The 21,150-nt window shown below is 38.0% G+C and overlaps 1 long non-coding RNA gene across 2 annotated transcripts in view; it reads left to right on the top strand.

Moving 5' to 3' along the window:
* The first annotated feature begins 3,926 nt into the window (after positions 1 to 3,926).
* The window catches only part of LOC129524549 (uncharacterized), an 89,288-nt gene continuing 72,064 nt past the window's right edge, over positions 3,927 to 21,150 (top strand). For both annotated transcript variants that reach the window (XR_010130315.1, XR_008668344.2), the window contains exons 1-2: positions 3,927 to 4,024; positions 19,989 to 20,097. This is a non-coding gene — a long non-coding RNA (uncharacterized lncRNA). The remainder of the gene's footprint in view (positions 4,025 to 19,988; positions 20,098 to 21,150) is intronic.

The following is a 21,150-nucleotide window of genomic DNA, read 5'->3' as shown; positions in this document are numbered from 1 at the left end:
GGACTGAGTAAGAAGAAAGACAAAGTAAATTTAAGAAGCCTCCAGCTTTCAGTAATGGCAAAGTAGCTTGGCCAGACTAACTCTTCTACAGATAGCAATAATTAAATCTGTGTAAAATATTTAAGAAGCACTGGAGAATATCAGAAGCAGGAAGGAAATGGATGGGAGATTATTCCTTTTAAAACAGGAAGGGCCTTGGTGAGATTTGTGAGTTAGCAAATTTCTACTGAGGGCATTTCTCAATCCCTGTAGCTCAGGGCAGTAGAAAACTCAATCTTACTACCTTGAGGGGTCAGAAAATAGAGCTCTGAGCTGGCAAACCATTGAAAAGTTGGGGGTGAGGTGACCTAAGAAACAAAGGAGCAACAGAGGAAGTAAGGACACAACATATAAATAAACTCTGCCAAATCTCATTACTTAACTGCTGAACATGGAAGAATACAGAAGCTGAAAACTTAAAGAACTGAGCACAGATTTCAACAATTTCCCATGCAGGAAAGACAGAGTTCGGAGTTCAAGTCTAGCCAAATTGTGTGCTAGAACAAATATCAACATTCTTCAAAAATAGATAACAAAATCTAGAGTCTCCACAACATCTTTTATGTCTTCATAAAATAAAAAATTACTAGACATGCTGAGTAACAAGAATATGTCACTTATACTCCAAAACAGGGCAGTATGCTCATGAACTTCTAAAAACAGATATTTTAATGAAAGAAGAATGGGAAATAACAGCAAACAAATAGTAATTATATAAAAAAAACTAGATAAAGACTTTAGAAATGAAATAAAAAAACAGAAAATTTAAATTGGCAGGAGAAAGAAAAACAATAAACTCAAAGATAGATGAGTGGAAATGATCCAAACTAAAAAGCAGGGAGGAAAATTTTTGAATAAAACTGAACAGGGCTTTGGTTACCTTGGAGATAATATCAAGCAGTCTAAATAATATCAACCAGTCTAATAAATTTGTAGTAAGACTTCCAAGAGGAAGGCAAATGAAGAATGAAGCAGAGAAAAATGTTTAAAAATATAATGGCCAAAAATTTCCCAAATTACTTGAGAAAGTTTAATTTATAAATTCAAGAAGTCTAATAAATCAAAAGAAGAATAAATATAATCAGTACCATAACATAATATTAAATTCTGGAATCTATAAATAAAAAAATCTTAAAAGCAGCCAGAGAAAAATTACACATTACGTACAGAAGCAAAATCATGTGAATTTTACTGATTTCTCACAAGAAACAATGAGGGCCACAATCCAGTGGAAGGACATCTTTAAAATGATGAAAGAATAAAACTGACAACCAAGAACTCCATACCCAGGGAAATTATCCCTAAAATAGCACAGCAAAATAAAAACATTTCAAATGAACAATAACTGAGAAAATGTGTAGCCAGCAGATTACCATTCAAAAAAGCTGAAAGAAGTTCTCTGGCTGAGAAGAAGTAATATCAGATAGGAATTCAGATAGATCAACAAAAGAAATGACTAGCACTAAAAATAATAAGTATTGCATAAATATAAGGGAGCATTTTTTCTTTTTTACTTTCTTCAAAAATATAGGACTGTTTAAAACAATTATAATATTTTGTTATGGTGTGTATGGTATGCAGATTACATGATGTGCATATATGTGTATATAATATGTTCATAATAATGCAAAGGAAAGTTTGCACTATTATAGACAATGATGTTAATGAAACTATACTGTTGCAACTTTCCTATAGTTCATTTGAAGGAATAAAAACTTGACACTGAAAAGTTAAAGATGCATATAGTAATCAGCAGTTGAAAGCAGAACAATTAGTTAAAAAGATGCATGGCTAAAAAGTCATTATTTGAAGTAAAATTGAGTATTAAAATTTGTTCGACTTTCACAAAACAAGGCGGGAAATGTAGACTAGAGGAACAAAAAATAGTTGGAACAAATGAAAATATGATAGATCTAATTCAATAATATCAATACATTAATATAAATGGACTAAACTCTCAAAAGGCAAACATTCTTAGGCAACATTAAAAAAATCAAGACTCATATGCTGTGAACAGAAGGCAATTTTTAAATACCAAAACAAAAATAAAATGTAAAAAGTGGAAAGGGTACATTATGCAAACACTAACTATAAGTAAGGTGAGATCACTATGCTAATATCATCTGCAATAGACTTTCAAGAAAAAGAACTTGAATGGAGATAAAGATAGACATCTTCTATACAGAAGTCAATTTATCTACAAAACACCAGGATTATGAATATGAATGTACTTAATCATAAGACTTCAAAACCTCATCTCTACAAAAATACAAAAATTAGCTGGGCGTGGTGGCAGGCACCTGTAATCCTAGCTACTCGGGAAGCTGAGGCAGGAGAATCACTTAAACCTGGGAGGTGGAGGTTGCAATGAGCTGAGATCACACCAATGGCACTCCAGCCTGGGCAAGAGAGTGAGACTCCATCTCAAAAAAAAAGGATTCTTCAGAAATAATATGGAAATATTATAAATAACTGAACATGTATTGCTGTGTGCCTTACTAATAGCAAATGTGGGCTCATACACACATATACACGCATATGTTTCTCACTTTCTAATATGCACACACATATATATCATATCAGACACACATATACATATATGAGAATGATAAAACAAATGGAGCAAAATATAAACACTTGTTGAATCTGGATATAGGAAATATGGGATTTTTTAACTATTCATGCAATTTTTCTATAAATTTGATATTATATCAAAGCAAAAGTTATTTTGAAAACTGTAAGAATAAGCCCAGATTAGTTATCATGGTGAAAAAAGAAATGTACACAGCTTATATTGGGTCAAATCTATTCAAAAAATAAATTAAGCTCAGGCCCCAAATTTTAGTTTCATTTCTTACTCTATCTGGAATCCAGAAAACTGATATGACTTCTTGAAAGGCTGTTTCCCTTAAATTGAACATTAAAATCTCAAAATGCCTGTTATTTCTTGATGAGGCATCTACCCATTGCAGAATCCTCTCATAAACTTGTAGTTATGTTCTAGCTTACTGTTGAAAACTGGAATTCCTTTTTTTTCTATTCTCTTTTCTCCCAGCCCATCTATCCCTTCTCTCTTCTATTTTAAAGTCTACTTTCTTCTGAAGGAAAAGAGATTAGGATACTTGTACTCCTAGCTACTTGGGAGGCTGAGGCTTGAGTGTGGATGATCGCTTGAGCCCAGGAATTTGAGACCAGCCTGGGCAACATAGCGTGACATATATATATATATATAAAAGGTGAGGGGTTTTCATATGAAGAGGTTAGGGTTATTTACTTTTTTCATATGAAGAGGTTAGGGTTATACCCTGTCCTATATACATGAAAAAGAGGTGAGGGATGAATCTGAATCAGAAGGCATCTCCTCTCCCAGCTATAAGAGGAAGGGAATTAGGGAGAGAGGCCAGTCAACATATATCCATTCTTTCATTCTTTTTCTGTCCCCCAAATATTATCTCATTCACAAATATGAAGAAACCTTTTGGATGATGATTATTTGTCCCCATCCTAAAACTTATGGTAATAAAATAAACAGAATATGCTATTTATTGAAGATATATAGTGTATCATTGTCTTAGTCCATTCGAGCTGCTATAACAGACTACCATAAACTGAGTGGCTCATAAGCTATAGAAATTTATTTCTCACAGTTCTAGAGGCTGAGAAGTCCAAGATCAAGGCATCAATAGATTCAGTGTCTGGTGAAGTCCCTCTTCATAGAAGTCCATCTTTTCACTGTAATTTAACATAGTGGGAGGAACGGAGGTCTCTCTGGGTTCTCTTTTATAAGGGCACTAATCCCATTCATAAGTATCATGCTTTTATGACCTAATCACCTCCCAAAGGTTCTACCTCCTAATAGCATCACCTTGGGAGTTAGAATTTCAACATATGAATTTGCAGGGAGACACAAACATTTAGTCTACAAGAGTCTGTCACAATACTGGGTATTTTGATACATGGTTATTCTACCTCACAATCTTATAAGGTATGTTAACAGATCAAAAAAGATAAAACATTGCTCAAATGAAGTTGAGATTTAAAGTTATTAAATAATGTGTTCAAGAATACAATTGTATAAGGTAAATAATTTGTTCATGCCACCACACCCTCTCTTATTCTCTGCCTAGGTATTGTTACAAGAAGATTTTGATCCCAGTGTTTTCTATTCCTATCCTAAGTAATTCTTATAGTTCTACAAATCCAAAATATTGCTAAATTGGTTAGACAGATGATAGATAAGATAGAGACATCATAGGATGGATGGATAGATAGATAGATAGATAGATAGATAGATAGATAGATAGATAGATAGATGAAAATTTGGCCTCATATTCAACTCAGAACATCCATTCATTTGTTAATTCAAAATTCATATACTATTCCCTTATTTTATACCAGGCACAGGACCAGCCACTATGGAGAGGGGGGAAAAATCAAATAAGATGGAATGTATATACAGTCAGCTACAAACTACAAAGAGATGTACTATATTTACTTCTATTCCCTGCATGATCCTAACATAAAAGACATATTCAGGAAATGTTAAAATGGAATAAGTAAGGCTGAACTATCCAAGAAAATACCACACATCTCTCTGGGGTGGGAACTGGATTGAGTGGACAGGAGCAGCTTGTGGTTTTAAACCAAAATAGAAGAAGATATAAGAGAACCTGACTGAGAGAATGAAGCTGTCCCTTAGCTCTTCCATGTGAAGGGAGAATTCCAACACCAACATCTAAACTCTTACCATGAATAATGTCAACAGCTGATGACTTACAACAGCTTGCATATCTAATTCTTTAAAATAATCCCCTATTTATATAATTATCACATCCTTGTCACAGATGAGGAAACAAAGGTTAAGTTCCTTATCTGAGTTCACTCAGTTCCTAGGTGAAAGAGTTTATTATAAACCCAAGCTGCTTGATCCACAGGTCTTCATCTCCCTGGCTCCCATGTCTTTTTATTATATCATCTCTATTAAATATTTTACTGCTTTATATTTTCTCCACTAGATGACCTGGATAGCTGTTCTATGTTAGGATCTGTGTTATATACATGGGATAAAGATGGATATAGTACATCTCTTTGTCGCTTGTAGTAGTTGACTTTGTATTCTGTCTTATTTGATGTTTTCGCCACTCTCTGTAGTGGCTGGACCTGTGCCTGTTATAAAACGAGGGAATAGTACATGAATTTCAAATCAACAAATGAATGAATGTTCTGAGTCAAATGTGAGGCCAGGTATGTATGTATGTATGTATGCATGTATGCATGCATGTATGTATGTATGTATGTATCTATCTATCTATCTATCTATCTATCTCTCTCTCTCTCTCTCTCTCTCTCTCTCTCTCTCTCTACCTATGTTCCTAACAACCCTACAGGTAGGTAATAATATTTCTATTTTGCTGAAGAGAAAACAGGCTTAGAGAACTTAAGGAGCTGGTTTAATATCACACAGTTAAATAATATCAAAGTCAAGAGTTAAAACCAGGTATGAATTCAGAAAAACAGGCTCTCAACTACCATTACCCCTCACCAGGATGAACTTTTCACTTCCAGCTTCCTATATTTCTAATGCATTTTTCTCCTGCTAGGACCATGTATGGTAACAGTATCCTTCAGCCCTCCATGGCTTAATATAATAAAGATCTGTTTCTCAATTGGCTACATGTCTAGAGCAGTGTCAGAAGACAAAATAAGAAATAAGTTTACCATAGACCCTCAGAGACTCAAAATCAACAGATCCTTTAAAACAGTCAAAAGAAAGAAGAAGATGGAAGAAGGAGAGGGGAAGAGGAAGGAGAAGAGGAAGAGGAAGAAGGAGAGGAAAAGGAAGAAGAAAGGGGAAGAAGAAGGAGGAGGAGAAGGAAGAGGGAAGAAGAAGGAGGAAGAAGGAGGAGGAGGAAGAAGGAGAAGGAGGAGGAAGGAGGAGAAGGAGGAGGAGGAAGAAAGAGGAGGAAGAAGGAGGAGGAAAAAGGAGGAGGAAGAAGGAGAAGGAAGAAAGAGGAGGAAGAAGGAGGAATGAGGAGGAGGAAGAAGGAGGAGAAAGGAGAAGGAAGAAGGAGGAGAAAGGAGGAGGAGGAAGGAGGAGGAGGAAGGAGGAGGAGAAAAGAGGAAGGAGGAGGAGAAAAGAGGAAAGGAGGAGAAGGAAAGAGAAAGGAGGAGGAGGAGGAGGAACGGAGGGGGGGTGAGGAAGGAAAAAAAAACAGATGAACATACCAACTTTCACACTGTACATTAAAGCTTCCACCTAGAATTGCCACATATCATTTCCATTCACATATCACTGACAAAAGCAAAATTCTATGACCACAGATAATTTCAAGGTGGGTGTAAAAGTACAAACCAGTCATGTGCTAAAACAGGAGAAAACCAAGTATCTGTGAACACAAGCTCTCTCTCCCATCTTGCAAAGATAGGTACCATCAGTGCTGATATAGAGAAAGGAAGAGCTAACATCTCTTGCTTACGAGACACCCAGTGTCCACTCTGCTGACCACAGTGCCTGGTGAGCATTTCTTACAAGGTTCCTGTGCCAAGCCCAGTCTCTACCAACAGTCATGCCTGAACTCAGGGTGGCACTGCCATGACCCAGTGGGGTACAAAACAGATTGGACAATGTTGTTGCTCCCTTAGTTACCCAAATGGATAGGCAAGTGACCCAGCCCAATACTTGAGATTCCAGCATTAGTGTTCACAACTCCCCTAAAGCGTTTGAGGGAGGGATTGATATCAACAAAGTCAGCAAATGTGTGGATAAGTTTGGAGTTTTAAGAGAATCCCTCTGCAAATCACCTCCATGGCTGGTGTCTCACTGGAAGAAATTACACCAGTTATTTTAACAGAATTTAACACAAAATTTGTTATCTAGGTATAAAGAATTGTTAACTAGATATCTAGAAAGGCAAAAAAGATATACTAAGGTATCACAGAGATAGTATTGGAAGAGCTACTATCCGGGGGAACAAAGAAAAAAGGCTGAAGTTATTAAAATTTAGAAAGATGAATGAGGGTCCCATGAATGAAGGAAGATCCAAAGAATGGAATAGGTCCCACAGACCCTCAGATCTCTGAGACTGGGGGTGCCCTCTCCTGGGCTGTGCTTGTGTCTCTAAGGAAGGTGTTATGAGGCTGATTCGTTGAGCATTGAAAAAAAATCAATTCCTCTACTGTAGCAAAAGCAAACAGCTGCTGCTTGGGTAAAGAAGGGAGCCTGGGGTGATTCATCAAAAGCACATGAGAAGCAGACAGGAAGGAGAAAGTCCATTCTTCCTTCTCCTGGCTTGCAGTTTCCCTCTGGTGTTCCTTATTAACAGAACCTATCATAGAGCCAGGTGGCAAAGCAGAAATGAAGTTACAGGCTCCCGGTCCCAGCATCACAAATCTTGAGTGCAGAATAGTGGGTTGGAAGCCAGAAGACAGTAGCTTAATATCTGGCCCAGCTGGGCTATGACAAGGCCAGCAGCTATTGCTGAGGTGGATTCCCCAGACAGGGGACTTGAAATGGAAATTGGAGAGATGGGTTTCCTAGAACATTTGGAAGCAAATTGAATCAAAGGGTGAGTAAGTCCAAGTGAGTGTGCCAGGACAACAAGGTGGGAAGCCAGACTGTATATCAGAACAAGGGAGACTGTGGAGCTGGTATTGGGAGAGGGAGCTGCAGGAGCCAGCCTGGTAAATGTGGGAGCATGGCAAAGCATGAGGAGCATAGATAATGAAACAAGAAGGCAAAGAAATTTGCAGGACCCAGATGTCTAAACCCTCTCTGGGAAAGACAGCAACACAGCTTCTCTATCTAATTATCAGTCAACCTTAGTTTGTATTTTAGAAGATAAAGAGGTATATAAGTTCGTGCGTGTGTGTGTGTGTGTGTGTGTGTGTGTGTGTGTTGTGCACATAAGCTTGTACATGCATATATATCCCAGGGGATTGTTACTGAAGAATCTTGAAACATTGATGCACAGACAATATGACATGTATTTATTATGGTTGGTGACAAGAATTGGATCTTAATGGAGAAGGTGATTGTTATTCATGATTTCCAAACGGTTAACTAGATCCAGAGGATTTACATTCAACCAAGTCATTTCCCTTCCATGCTTGCCGGCCATGATAGATGGAAATGTCAAGTCCCATGAGATCTCAGGCCTTACATTTTCTTTCTACCAGAAATGGGGCATTTTTTTCCTCACCATTTCTGCTCTGAGTCTCATTTCTACAAACAGTGCTGGTGGTACTTCTGTACATTTGATCTTCAATTTCTAACTTCTATTAAAGGGCATTGTCAGCCCACAGCACAGTTTCTAAGGCAGATATTTTTCTGACATCCAAAAAAAAAAAAAAAAAAAAGGATGAGAGAAAGAAGGTGACTCTGAATATGAAATGCAAGATTTCACAGAATCATGGATTTTCAAGCTAGAAAGTACTTTAGGGAATACTGAGTTTAGTGTTTTCGAACTCTGTTTTAAACAAAAGGATTTCTTTCACTAGGTTTTGTAACTGATAATTTCTTGAATGAATGAATGAAAAAGGCAGAATATGTGGCAGAGGACTTTGTAGGTAGAAGAAATTACAAGATCAATGGTACAGGAGTCATAACATTTCCCAGGGTTTTCTGGAACTCAGTATATTGAAGCCAAAGTGCAAGATAGGAAGAAGTAGACAATGAACTTATTTCCTGCATTTCAATTTAATCTCATGGTTAATGATTGTGGAAGTGACAGAGATTTTAGGTAATAAAGATACACAATCAGATTTGGGTTTCAAATACACTGGATTAGAAACTATGCAAAAAAAGAGGGAGGGAAATGAATTAGGGTTCTCCAGAGAAGGCTATATAAAGATATATAGGAGGAGATTTACTATGGGAACTGGCTCACATAAATATGGAGGCCAAGGAATCCCATGATATGCCATCTGCAAGCTGGAAAACCAAGAAAGCTAGTGGTGAAACTTAGACCAAGTTGAAAGTCCTGAGAACCAGAAGAACCAATGTATTAGTTTTAGTCCAAGGTTAAAGGTCTAAGAACCAGAAGCTCCAATGTCCAAGGTTAAGAGAAGATGGATGTATTAGCTCAAGCCAAGAGAGAGGGAGAAAAAGAGAGAAAAAATTAGCCCTTCTCCCACCTTTCTGTTCTATTCAGGTCCTCAACAAATTAGATGATACCTGCCCATGTCAGTGAGGTCAGATCTTCTTTACTTAGCTAACTGATTCAAATGCTAATTTCTTCTGAAAATAACCTTACAGACACACCTAGAAATAATGTTTTACCAGCTATCTGGGTATCCCTTGGCCAGCCAAGTTGATATATAAGATTAAAAATCACAGAAGGATTTTGCAATAATAAAAATGAGAAATAATAAAGTCTATACCTGAGTAGTGGAATTGGGAAATTGAGATTAGGAAGAAAAAAATTCAAGAGATATTTAGGAACTGGCCAGTTCTAGATGACTGAGGACAGAAAGAAACATGGAAGAATCTAAAATAATCCCCAGGTCTCCAGCTTGTACTCCTGGGCTAATGATGGTGTTCCCTGAACTGAGGAGGACAGGAAAAGCTGGGATACAGTTACTGTGTTTGTTTTCAGACATGTTAAATTAGGCTCAAGATGGAAACATTAAAGGGAAAACTAAAAAAAAAAAAAATGGCTAAGATAAAACACTAGCAAGCTCTTCTGGACTGGAAGGCAAGGGACGGTAATTAGCACTGGGAAACAAGACTAGGAAGGGACATAAAGTGTAGGCAGTACCAAGTATGACCACCCAAGTTTCAGATAAATCCAGTATCAAGTATCAAAGCCAGCAGAGACTAATAAGAGGCAAGGCCTAGGAACCACGGGATGTCCCAGTAAATGAGGATCAATTTCCACAGAATTACAGGAATGGCTGAGGCTTTTCTCCCCACCATCTCCTTTCCAGGGTCTTTAAAGCCCAATAGTTCATACCCAGCTTCTGACAAAGAAGATGAGCAAAGCTAAGCTTTATCTATTTCAGTCCTTCTGCATTCTACTTCCAAGGAAGCATATAACCATTAAGCTGGAAAAGGGTGTCTCTATATCAAGGGAGATGGAGCTGTGTGGGTAGTGGCTTTGGGGAGCAGTCCAACCTCGGAGAAGGAGTGTGAATTACCACCCGCACACACAGAGTGGCTCTCCTCAACTGCCTGCCAAGGAAGGGATAGTTCTCAACCAAATCAGTCTGTGACTGCCAAAAGCTCTTGTGAGGGCCCAGTTTTCCAGCAGGAAACGTAACCTGAATTGGAAAACATGACTGTAAGCTGGAAAACAAACAGCTCAAAATATCTGTGTCCTGAAATGAACCAGAAGCCATTCTGTCTCCAGAACTGAATCCACTTAGTCAAAGGAGCAGAGGGTCAGGGGAGCCAGCAGAAAGGAGGGTGAGAGGAAGGAAAGGCCAATTGATGGAAGGAAAGAAGAAAGGAAATACAGAACAAAAGGGACATTGAGCCTTTGCTATATGCCAAGATCTGTGTGGGGAGGTCCACATTCATTTTTTTATGAAAGCCTTCAATGACTTTATGACACATGAAGAAGCTGGAACCTCTGAGGTTACTTAACTTACTCAAGATCACATAATTAGAATGGAGCAGAGCTGGAACTTGAACTCAGATTTAGTGACTCCAAAATTAACATGCTTTCACTAGATTCCTTTGCACCCTGAAAGGGGGAAAGGAGGAAGTGTTATTGGATACTACCTTGGAGAAGACTTCCTGAGCCCTTATTAGATTTTTAAAAATTAAGGATACAGAAGTGGCCAACATCAGAGAATTCCTAGTCCCTGAGTTGCATGTACAGAGAGTAACTTGAAAAATTAATCAGATATTATAGGACTATTTTTCTTTTCCAGAAAATCTTTCCTTCTCTTCCTCTTTTCTGGATTTTCCCTGACCTCCAAAGCTCCAGTTGATCCATCTGTATATGCATTTTCAATAATGATGCCTATACATGAAACTCTATAGGGTCAAAAGATTTTAAGCAATTTACCAAGCCACCTCACTGATAAATGACAGGATTAAGATTTAAACCCAGGTCACTGAACTCTTCTTTCCAAGTAATTTCTACTGTGTAATAGCTGTCTCTATAACATGTGCTTATAGGAAGGAGGTACAAGATAAACATTGACCATCAATTTGTCAGTTCTAGCTGCTGAAATATTTTAGTTACCACTATTCCATTGGTGACTCCACAGAAAATCTCAAAAGGATTGGCCAGTGACAATGAGGAAGTTACTAAACTGTAAAGTGATATGCAAATGAAAGCAATTATAATTTTAATAATGGATTCTCTTGACTCAGAACCTGAAACTACAGCTACTCAAAGATGACAGTTGAAAAATATCATAAAAATAGGACATTTAATCATTTGCTTAAGAAATGATTGCCTTTCTAAAACCTGTGGTAAATGTTAAGTGACTTGCTCAAAGTCACACAGGTAGAAGATGGTAAGACAGAAATACAAACCCAAGCAATCTGTTTCCAGCAACTAAAATTAAAATCACATCACAATTTTGCTTCTCTTTATGCACAGACTATCCAGTGAAATAAGTAACATCATTATATATGCCTTCATTTTATAAACAAGGTAATAAGACGTTACATTTCTTATGCAAAGGACCTACAGCCAGTATGCAGTGGAGGTGAGATCTGCATTCAGGTTGTGCGATCCCAGAGTTGGCAGAATTAACCACAATGCTGCAGCTGCTACCTTATATGAAAAATAAAAGGAAGACAGAAAAACATAGAATTGGTTTAATATTTATAATTTGTAAAACATAGTTTCACAGCCTTAATTTTTTCGGGCTACTGTCACAAAATACCTTGGACTGGGTAACTTAAAAACAACAGAAATGTATTACAGTTCTGGAGGCTGGCAAGTCTAAGATCAAGAAGCTTCAGTGTCTGATGAAGGGTCACTCTCTGCTTCATAGATGGTGCCTTCTAGCTGTGTCCTCAGATGGTGGAAGGGGCAAATGAGCTTCCTTGGGCCTTTTTTTTTTCTTTAATAACGGAACTAATTCCATTCACGAGAGCTCCGCCCTCATAGTCTAATCATTTCCTAAAGTCCCCACCTCTTAAGATTATTGCATTGTGGATTTGGTTTCAACACATGGATTTTGAAGAGACACAAACATTTAGACCATAGCAAGTGGAGAACTGACAGGTATAAATATAATTACCCATTATAGTCATCAACTATCTATTCCTTAAACTCAACCCTTTTATCTATCTCCACTAACAACACTGAAATTCAGGGTCATCACGTTTTCCATAGACACTCTCTTATATCTCCCTATCTGCTCCTTCCATTCTACAACCTATCCCCCACGCTGCCATAGAAAGAATATTTTAGAGACATGGATCTGATGATGTCTCTTCCCACTAAAAACCCTCACTAGCTCCCTCTTTTCATTAGGAAAAAGCCCATGGATTCTGTTCTGGCACCATGTTCCCAGGCCCCTCTACTCTGCCATGTGACCAACTCTTGGGTCTCATCTCATACTGTTCCCTTTCTACATCTCACAATTTCTGTTCCGCCACTGGATGACTTCTGATTCTGGTATTATGCAAAGCTGTCTCCTACCTGTGTATCTCTGCTCATGATGCCATCTCTGATTAGAAAGTTTTCTCCTCCCTTGTGTATGTGCTGAAAACTTCCCAGCCAAGTTACCCCCTCTTTAAGATCCTCTTTCTCTTCTAGTCCCTCCTTGGGGCTGCTTCTGTACTAATCAAATGCCTTTGTCACTTTGCATGCTGCATGTGTCTCCACACCCACACTAGGGCAACTTGAGGTTAGAAAGCCTGCCTTAATCATCTTTGAGCCTAGCATAGGAGTTCTGTAAGTGCTTTCTGATGTGAAGTTGGCTGACTTCTCAGTTTCTCCCTCACTAGTCCTCATAAATTGTCCTTTTGGGTACAGAAAATGTGTTTTCCTTTACTGCCTCCCTCCCTTCCTTCCTTTCTCTCTCCTTGTCTTCTTTCCTCCCCTCCTATGTACTCTGAAGAGGTGAAAAAGCAAGAGGCTCAACAAAAAGTAACTCAAAAGTGCCATTCAAATGCCAATTTGTACTATTTCTCTTGTGTCTGTAAGAGAGAGACATAGAAGCAGAGAGAGAGAGAGAGAGAGGAAGTGGGAGATGGTGGAGAGTATGCAGCTGGCTGTGGGTAGAAGCATCCCCACTAGGCAGGATCTCACACTGTGTTTAATGGCGAGCCTACTTTGGGGGACGATGGGGATGGGGAGCAATAGATTGACTGCTGTGTGTACCAATTTGAAATTGCTAGCTATACCCTTAGCTAACACTAGTGTTTCATGTTGCAAATCCAGTGTTACCACATGAAATAGCCAGCAAGTGCACCTCTGCCAGAGTTGGAGTAATTTGTTATCAGCTGGAGTGAGAAGCTGACACAGTTAGCTCACAGAGATGCTTTTATTCAGATGTGCAGCCTTCCTCAGATTAACCATGACTGTCCCGGGTCATATGCTCTAAGCAAAAGCTCCTTGGCCAGTGCTGTTGCATTTTTGAAGAGGATTCCCAATCTGCTATCCAAATAGTTTCTGACTTTCCCATCTTAGCTGTTCCCTGATGATGATACAGGAAGATATTTGGAGAGGTATGGGATTCAGAAACAGAAGCTGGAGAAGAAAACATCTCTGTCGTGCCTCCCTGAAATCCATCCTCCAATGTAGTTTGCTAAAACTCCAATCTGATTGGATCACTCCTGTTTAGATCCTCTCAGCGACCCTACTGCACTCAGATGAAGCTGAAGCTTCTTAACCTTCCATGGATGCCTATCTGCAATCTGGCCCCTGCTTACTTCCCACAGGCAACTTTTGTCTCTGACTTTTGGATCCGGTAACATCAAACTATTTGTCAGTTTCTGTACGTATTGTTTTTGTCTCCAAGCCTTTGCTCAAGCAGTTCCTTCTGCCTGGAGTGCCCTTTCCTGAACCCCTGACCTCTCACCCACATTGCTTAGAAAACTTCTACTAACCATTTAAGGTTTAGCTTAACTCCTCCAGCTTCTTCTAACCCTCTGGGTTAATTAATTTCATTCAGGCTACCATAGTTGACATTTCTCCCCCATGTGTTACAGCGATCTCAGGAAGCAGCAGCATATATGGTCAGGAGCAGGTGAAGGACCAAGAGGAGTAGTAGGCATGGTCTGCCCTGGGTGCAGACAATAAAGGATGCATTGTTTATGAAGAATGTGAAAAAAAATAAAAACAGACTAAAAGTTTCATGTACCTGCAATTCTAAACAATCTTAGTGATAAAATACTCTTCCCTACATGGGCAGTCTATTCCCATATCCACTAGCAGGTAATAATGCAGGGTCTAGAGTCAATACAATCAGCTCCACCATGTAATGGCTGTGTCACCTTGGGCGTATTACTCATCTTTGTGATCCTCAGTTCCTTCCTTTGTAAACTGAGGACACGGAAGCTACCTGCCTGGTTAGTTCATGTGATGATTACATGAAACAATGCATGTAAAGTACTTATAACAGTAACTGGGACTAAGTAACGTTTCCATAAATGCTAACAACTATTTGATGAGTCGGTATTCCTCCCTTGGGTTAAAACTTCCCCACTAGCTTAAAGGTCTTTGAGAATCTATCTTGCTTACTATTGTATACATGCTGCCTAGCAGAATAAGCATTTGTTGAATGAATAAATGGGTCATATTCATATCTGTATTCTAAGTGCATGGCAGAATATGTGTATTGGAAATGGTGCTCAGTAAATGTTTGCTGGGTGAATGAATAGTTGAACAAAACGTTGGCTTGTAAAAGAAGAATAAACTTGCAAAGGAAACCAGAAGTGATCCTTAAGAGATACAGATATACGTTTAGAAAGGGTAGGCAAAACTGATGGTGAGAGTGAAAGAGACATACAGTTTTACTTCTCCTTGAACTATTCTGGAAGGTTGCACCTAATAAAATGTGGGTCTATGGAAACTGGAGTCATGACAACCGACTGCATGGCTTACAGAGCTAGAGGAGGGACAAGAAAATCCATCATATGGATTTATATCACAAAGTAGCAGTAACAAAAGGGCACTCAAGAGGAAGACTTTCCCACAGTTTGAGCTCCACATTAAGACCAGAAATACAGCTGCGAAGAGGAACATGAGGATCTGCCAGTTCCTTATTGCAATCACTGTGTTAATGTTAGATTTTTTTCATTTGGTTGACAAAGTTCATTACGATAATTCTTTGTATGTCATGCTTGAAAGATATATGACTAAGATATCATTGGAATAAGGATTACTCTCAGATTTTCCAGGATGTGACATCTACTAAACCCATGGAGATATTACATATAAAACTCTATATCAGAGCCATCAACAGGAGAGATGAAGATTATGCATTTAAGACTAATTCATAGCAATCTTTGGCATTTCCCTCAAAAAAATGGCATTTCATTAATTCTTAGCTTTAATAAGCAGAAAGAATAGGTCATACCTGGGTTTTGGTAAAACTTTTGCCAGATCATATATCATTACAAGAAGTCCAAAGGACCACATTAAATTGAATTCAAACCAACAAAATGATATTTAATGTAAAAAGTCCAAGTCTTGGTTGATATTCATGCTAGATGAAAAGAAGCCTGCTCAGGCAGTCATGGTTCCAACAGTAATCCTGATGTTTTCATTCACTTATCTAAATACTGTCCTCCGGAGACCAAAAGAAGAATTTGCTTCTTGAACCTACACCCTACCAGCTAAGTGGAGATAGCTCCCACATGCCAACCCACACCAACCTGTTAATACTTATCTTTCTCAGAGTTAAATGTCCTCTTTATCTAATCTTCACATAACATGGTTTTCTGTCTGTTATTGCAATTTAAATCATAAAAGAAGTATCTTCTAACATGTGCTGGACTGACGTAAGCTTTACCAGTGTCCTCCAAAAGCCCCATATCCAAGATGACAGGAATTATACAGGGTATCATGTCTGATCACCTATTGAATTAGATACTTTCCTCCATAGTAGTTCTGTTTGAACTCCTCCTGCTAATAGGAGGTCTCTACCTTCCAAACTACTTTTTGGAAAGAATGGACAAATAAAGTGTTGCTGCTTCTGCTGTCAAAGGAAGACCCAAAATAATAGTGGTTTTAATTATATAGTGGTTTGTTTTTCTGAGTAGGAGGTCCAAGTTTGATATGGCAGCTCTACAAATATTAGAGACCCTAGTTATATCTGTCTTTTGCTCCACTGTTTTCAAAATGCAGCCTGCATCTCATGGTTCAAGGTTGCTTTCTCAGCTCTAATCATAACGAGTCTACATTCTCACCGGCAAAACGGAGAAGGAAGAAGTAGGGAGGTAGGTACACTCTTCCTTTTGAGAGTCCAACTGCAAGTTGCACGCATCATGACTGCTTATTTGCAGTTGACCAGAACTCAGTCACATTCCAGTCACACATGAATAAGAGGAAGTCTTTAGTCTAGGCCTGTCAAAAAAATCAAAGATTCTACTACAATGAAAAAAAAAAAAAAGATAAAATGGATATTGGAGGACAACTGACAGCTTCTGCCATACATATTTTAAAATTCTTCCTTATATCTAAGTAAAATTTGCCTCTGATGAAAATAATTTATTCTCTAGAAATAAAATAAATAGTCTTAATCTCTTCAAAAAACTAAGTGCAACTGTCATGGAGCTTCCCCCTACTAAATTTTTACTTTGCCAAGAAACACAAGCCTCTACTTCTTTGTTTCTTCTAGAATGTGGTTTCTACATACTTCTGCATCCTCGTCACATTTATCTTGTCTCTTTTTTGCCAATGTTTCCCTCACTGGTTCAGAGTTCTTGTACTATACCTCTAAGATCACACTGTAGTTTTAGCAATAACATTCCTCATTTCACAAATAAGTATTCATTCCTGACATTTTCATAAACTATGCTCAGTATCAGTGATAACTCAAAGAAGACATGACTTTCAACTCCAAGGAAATTTTATATAGTCTAGTGCCACTTTAGACAACTGATTCATAACAGTCTTATGGGCAACTCAATTCTCCTTCATATTTTTCACAAGAGTAATAATTCATGCCTGCAACATTCAAAAATTTGGTAACTGACTTATTTGTTGAATTGAGGGAGTTGATGTCCAGCTGTGTTGTATCTTACTTTGATTTTCAGCTCATTATCTCATAATTTGAAACCCTGATTTTCTCTTTGGATATTATGTTTTCACTCCCAATTTTACGGATTTTGACATTTCCTTTTTTGGCAGACATGCTCAGAGAAATCATTGATATAAGTGATTTGCTGTAACCCAGATATATTAGTCTGTTTAGGCTGCTATAACAAAGTGCCACAGACTGTGGCTCACAAACAGCAGAAATTTATTTCTCACATCTGGAAGCTGGGAAGTTCAAGATCAAGAAAATAGCAGATTTTGTGTCTTTTAAGGGTCCTCCTTGTAGACAGCAGTATTTGTGGGTTCTCACTTGGCAGAAGGGGAGTGGGAGGGTCTTTTTTTATAAAAGCACTAATCCCATTCATGAGGGCTCCTCCCTCATGATCTAATCACCTAACAAAGATCTCACCTCCTAATACCATCATGTTAAGGGTTAGGATTTCAACATATGAATCGGGGGAGGCAGAGGTGGGGCACAGTCTATATCACTAGGTATGATTCTAAGCATAACATCCATTGCTTAGAAGAATGTAGAAGAATTTTTTTTTCAAAATCAGAATTTTATTTCTTTTCTCTTTGTATTCCTCTTTTTTTTTTTTTTGTTAAAAATGCTGTAAAGTAATCCTGACAGCATGAATGGCTATGCAGGTAATTAACTAATGTCAGCTGAATGCAGACCAGAAGGTTCCTAAGCCCACTGGCAAGCTAGTGCCAATGATACTCCATATTAGTAGCTGGTAATGTTGGCACAACTCTAAGAATTACGTTAACTCATCCTGTTTTGTGAGTTTAATCCTCATCAACAGAGGCTTCGCCCATGGTCCACCTCCTCTTCTGAAAAGAAATGCAAATGAGTGTCATTTATAGCTTGGGAAGTTTTCAAATTCTCAGAAAAAATATACTTCTCTTGCTCTTGGGCCATGAATGAGGAGCCAACCAGAAGTTAAACAATTCTTATCCTGAGAGGTTCATGTCAGCCAAAAGGCCATCTCTTTTCGTTTGAAATATCTGGCTCTTGGAGTAGAAGCCAAATATAAGTCTTGTTCCATTGCCTCCACTTAATTTGTGTGATCATAATCATTCCTTCCCTGTGCCATCCATATGACAGAGGAAAGGCAGTAGTTAAGCATAACCCCTCACACACATCTCAGGATAATTTACTAGTACTATGCTGAAAGAAGGACAGTGGTCATCTCAACAATGGGGAAAACCCTTTTTGAGTTTATATTCTCATCTGTAAGTTGGTCCCCTCAGCAAATTAAAAAAAAAGAAACATGCAGGAAAATAGGCCCTTTCATCATTTTCCTTTGGGCAAAAGACAGGAGGGGGATTAATAAGTGTGAAGAGAGACAGAAAGGAAAAGCCGCAGGGCTAGGTAAGCGAAGAGAGAATCCATTCCTTGCTAATAAGAAAATGAGAAAGGCACTTGGCAGAGAGCATTCAGGGAAGACCATATCCTTTCACCGGAGCTAATAAAAGCTCTGCATTTCAGGTGACCTTTGAGCAGTAACAGACAGAGAGAGTGAAAAGTTCTTGCAAATAGAAATAAATGTCTCATAGAAGGAAGTGACATCCCAGAGCAGAGATGCTTGAGGCAAACACAACTGGGGACACAATATTTTTTATTGCAACCTGCAGCCAACCTCATGTCCCTTAGGACCACACCCAGAAGAACCAAGACAACTTATTCATGTTGAACATCTACTAAGTTCCAGACACTGTGCAATAAAATCATCAATCCAGCCTGGACCATAGCATGACAATTCTCTTTGTAGACCACATTGATGAATGCCAACCAACAAATGCAACTGAAGTTGATTCCCAAGGTGGATAGACACTTAAGGGACATTATTTTATCAGGACATGTTAGAGCAGGTTGCCTGCCAGTTATATTCACATAACACTGTTGCTCACTTAAAAAAAAAAAACTCTCTAAAGCATATTTACACACTAACTATGAAAAGATAGAAATTAGAGAATAGCATTTATAGATGATAGAGAATTACCTCTCCATTATTCAAGGTTTGCGGTAGCAACAAAAATACACAACAAAAATGAAACTGGATTAGGAGCCATAGGACAATCTGAGGTGTTATCAATTATTAGATGAAATACTTTATGCAAAACCCTAGCATGTTGCTTGGGAAAGAGTAATTGCTCAAGATATTGTAGCTATTAGTGTATAATGCAAATGTTATCAATATTATTGTTGTTGATGTTATGATGATTAGTGTTCTATATTATTTCTGACCCCATTGCATAGCCATAATTTTAAAATTATCCCTATTTTATAGGGTTCATTTCTCAGAGATGAATTGGGGAAGATGATGGAAGACAACACAATATATGTGTATATATATGTATATATATATGTATATATATGTATATATGTATATATATGTATATATATGTATATGTGTGTGTATATATATGTATATATATGTGTGTATATGTGTATATATATGTGTGTATATATATGTATATATATATATATATAGAGAGAGAGAGAGAGAGAGAAAAATGTCTAGAAAACTAAAGACTGAGAAAATATTTCTCCACATAAGCGGAGGAAATAAGCTGCATACATAGGTGGAGGAAATGTTTCAGCCTTGAACTCAACAAACTCTTTAAGCCTAACTAACCTCGAGGCAGCTTAGTTGCAGACAACAGAAGCCATCATATCTGGTGTAAGTAGAAGGATCTATAATAGAGGATAGTAGACAGTCACAGAATTTAAGATGCGTCCAATGCAATAATACTGAATGTTACTCAACTTAGATCAAAATGGCCAAGAGAAACGTCCAACCACGTCACTGAACTTCTATGACTGATACCCAACTGCTGCTGTCACCTGCTGCTTAAAAACCATGACTCACAGGAACAGAAAGTAAGTAGAATTTCTACCACAGCATCTGATCTCACATGGCTATTAACTCTGCTCTCCAAGTATCTCACAATTTTATCTGCTTAGCATAATCTAGGTAACCTGTAAAATCATTGCTGGACAAGAATCTCAGAATGTGGATTTTTAGCTTTCCAGCCCATATAGTACAGGGAAGTATAAGAGAAAGGTATTAGAAGTGGTGTTAAGTAAACTAATTTATCGCATCTAGCACATTGACATCAGATGTGGAGATCAAATAGCTTTTTCAGTCATCTTGTTATTAAATCTCGGTATCCCTTTTCATGCTAAGTGGCCTGGTTCTGCTCCATGACTGTGGAGGGCCCTCAGAAAACCAGTGCTACTATGAACTTGATGCAGCGACCCAGAGAAAACCACAGAAACGTGTAATATTGCTGAACTCAGGAAGTGTCAATACAGGCTCACTGGGTATTTCTCATATCGAAAATTCCTCCTGTGCTTTACCTTTTTACCAATAGTACTGTCATGTTGGAGGCATGGATGTAGATTAGTGCTCTCAAAAGACATCCTGCACAACACACTCATCCAAATCTCTTAGGGTATTTATTAAAATGAGGATTCTTGGGCTCTACTCCAGACTATGTAGCAGGATCTTTGCATTAATAAGAACTATATAGTGGAAAACCACTGATGTATATTTTGACACATGCTTATAATGTCTGGATTCAGAGTACCGTAGAAACTCCCAGTTATTTCTATGTAGTTTACCTCCAAGAGCTATTATTCAGGTCTGAAAGCTGTAAAGTAAAAAATAAGTTGGAAACTCCTTTCTGGCCTTGTGAACTTGAGGGCTGCCAAAGAACTGATATTGAGAATATATTGAAACTCAATAAAAATGCATAATTTTTAAAGCTACATTAACACATTGTCATATCCTAGGTACTGAAAATATGTAAACCAAAACTGAATTCATATTAATCCAAATGTTTGTTTGCAGAATTACTTAGTCTCAGCAATAAGGTATTGGGCCTGGAAAATTGTTTACAGGTGTCTCCAAGGAGATGGCATTAAGACATT

This window comes from Gorilla gorilla, chromosome 13, assembly GCF_029281585.2.
Source record: "Gorilla gorilla gorilla isolate KB3781 chromosome 13, NHGRI_mGorGor1-v2.1_pri, whole genome shotgun sequence".
In the NCBI taxonomy this organism is placed as follows: Eukaryota; Metazoa; Chordata; class Mammalia; order Primates; family Hominidae; genus Gorilla; species Gorilla gorilla.
The sequence above is the reverse complement of the archived record's forward strand: the minus strand, read 5'-3'. Positions and strand labels throughout refer to the sequence as shown.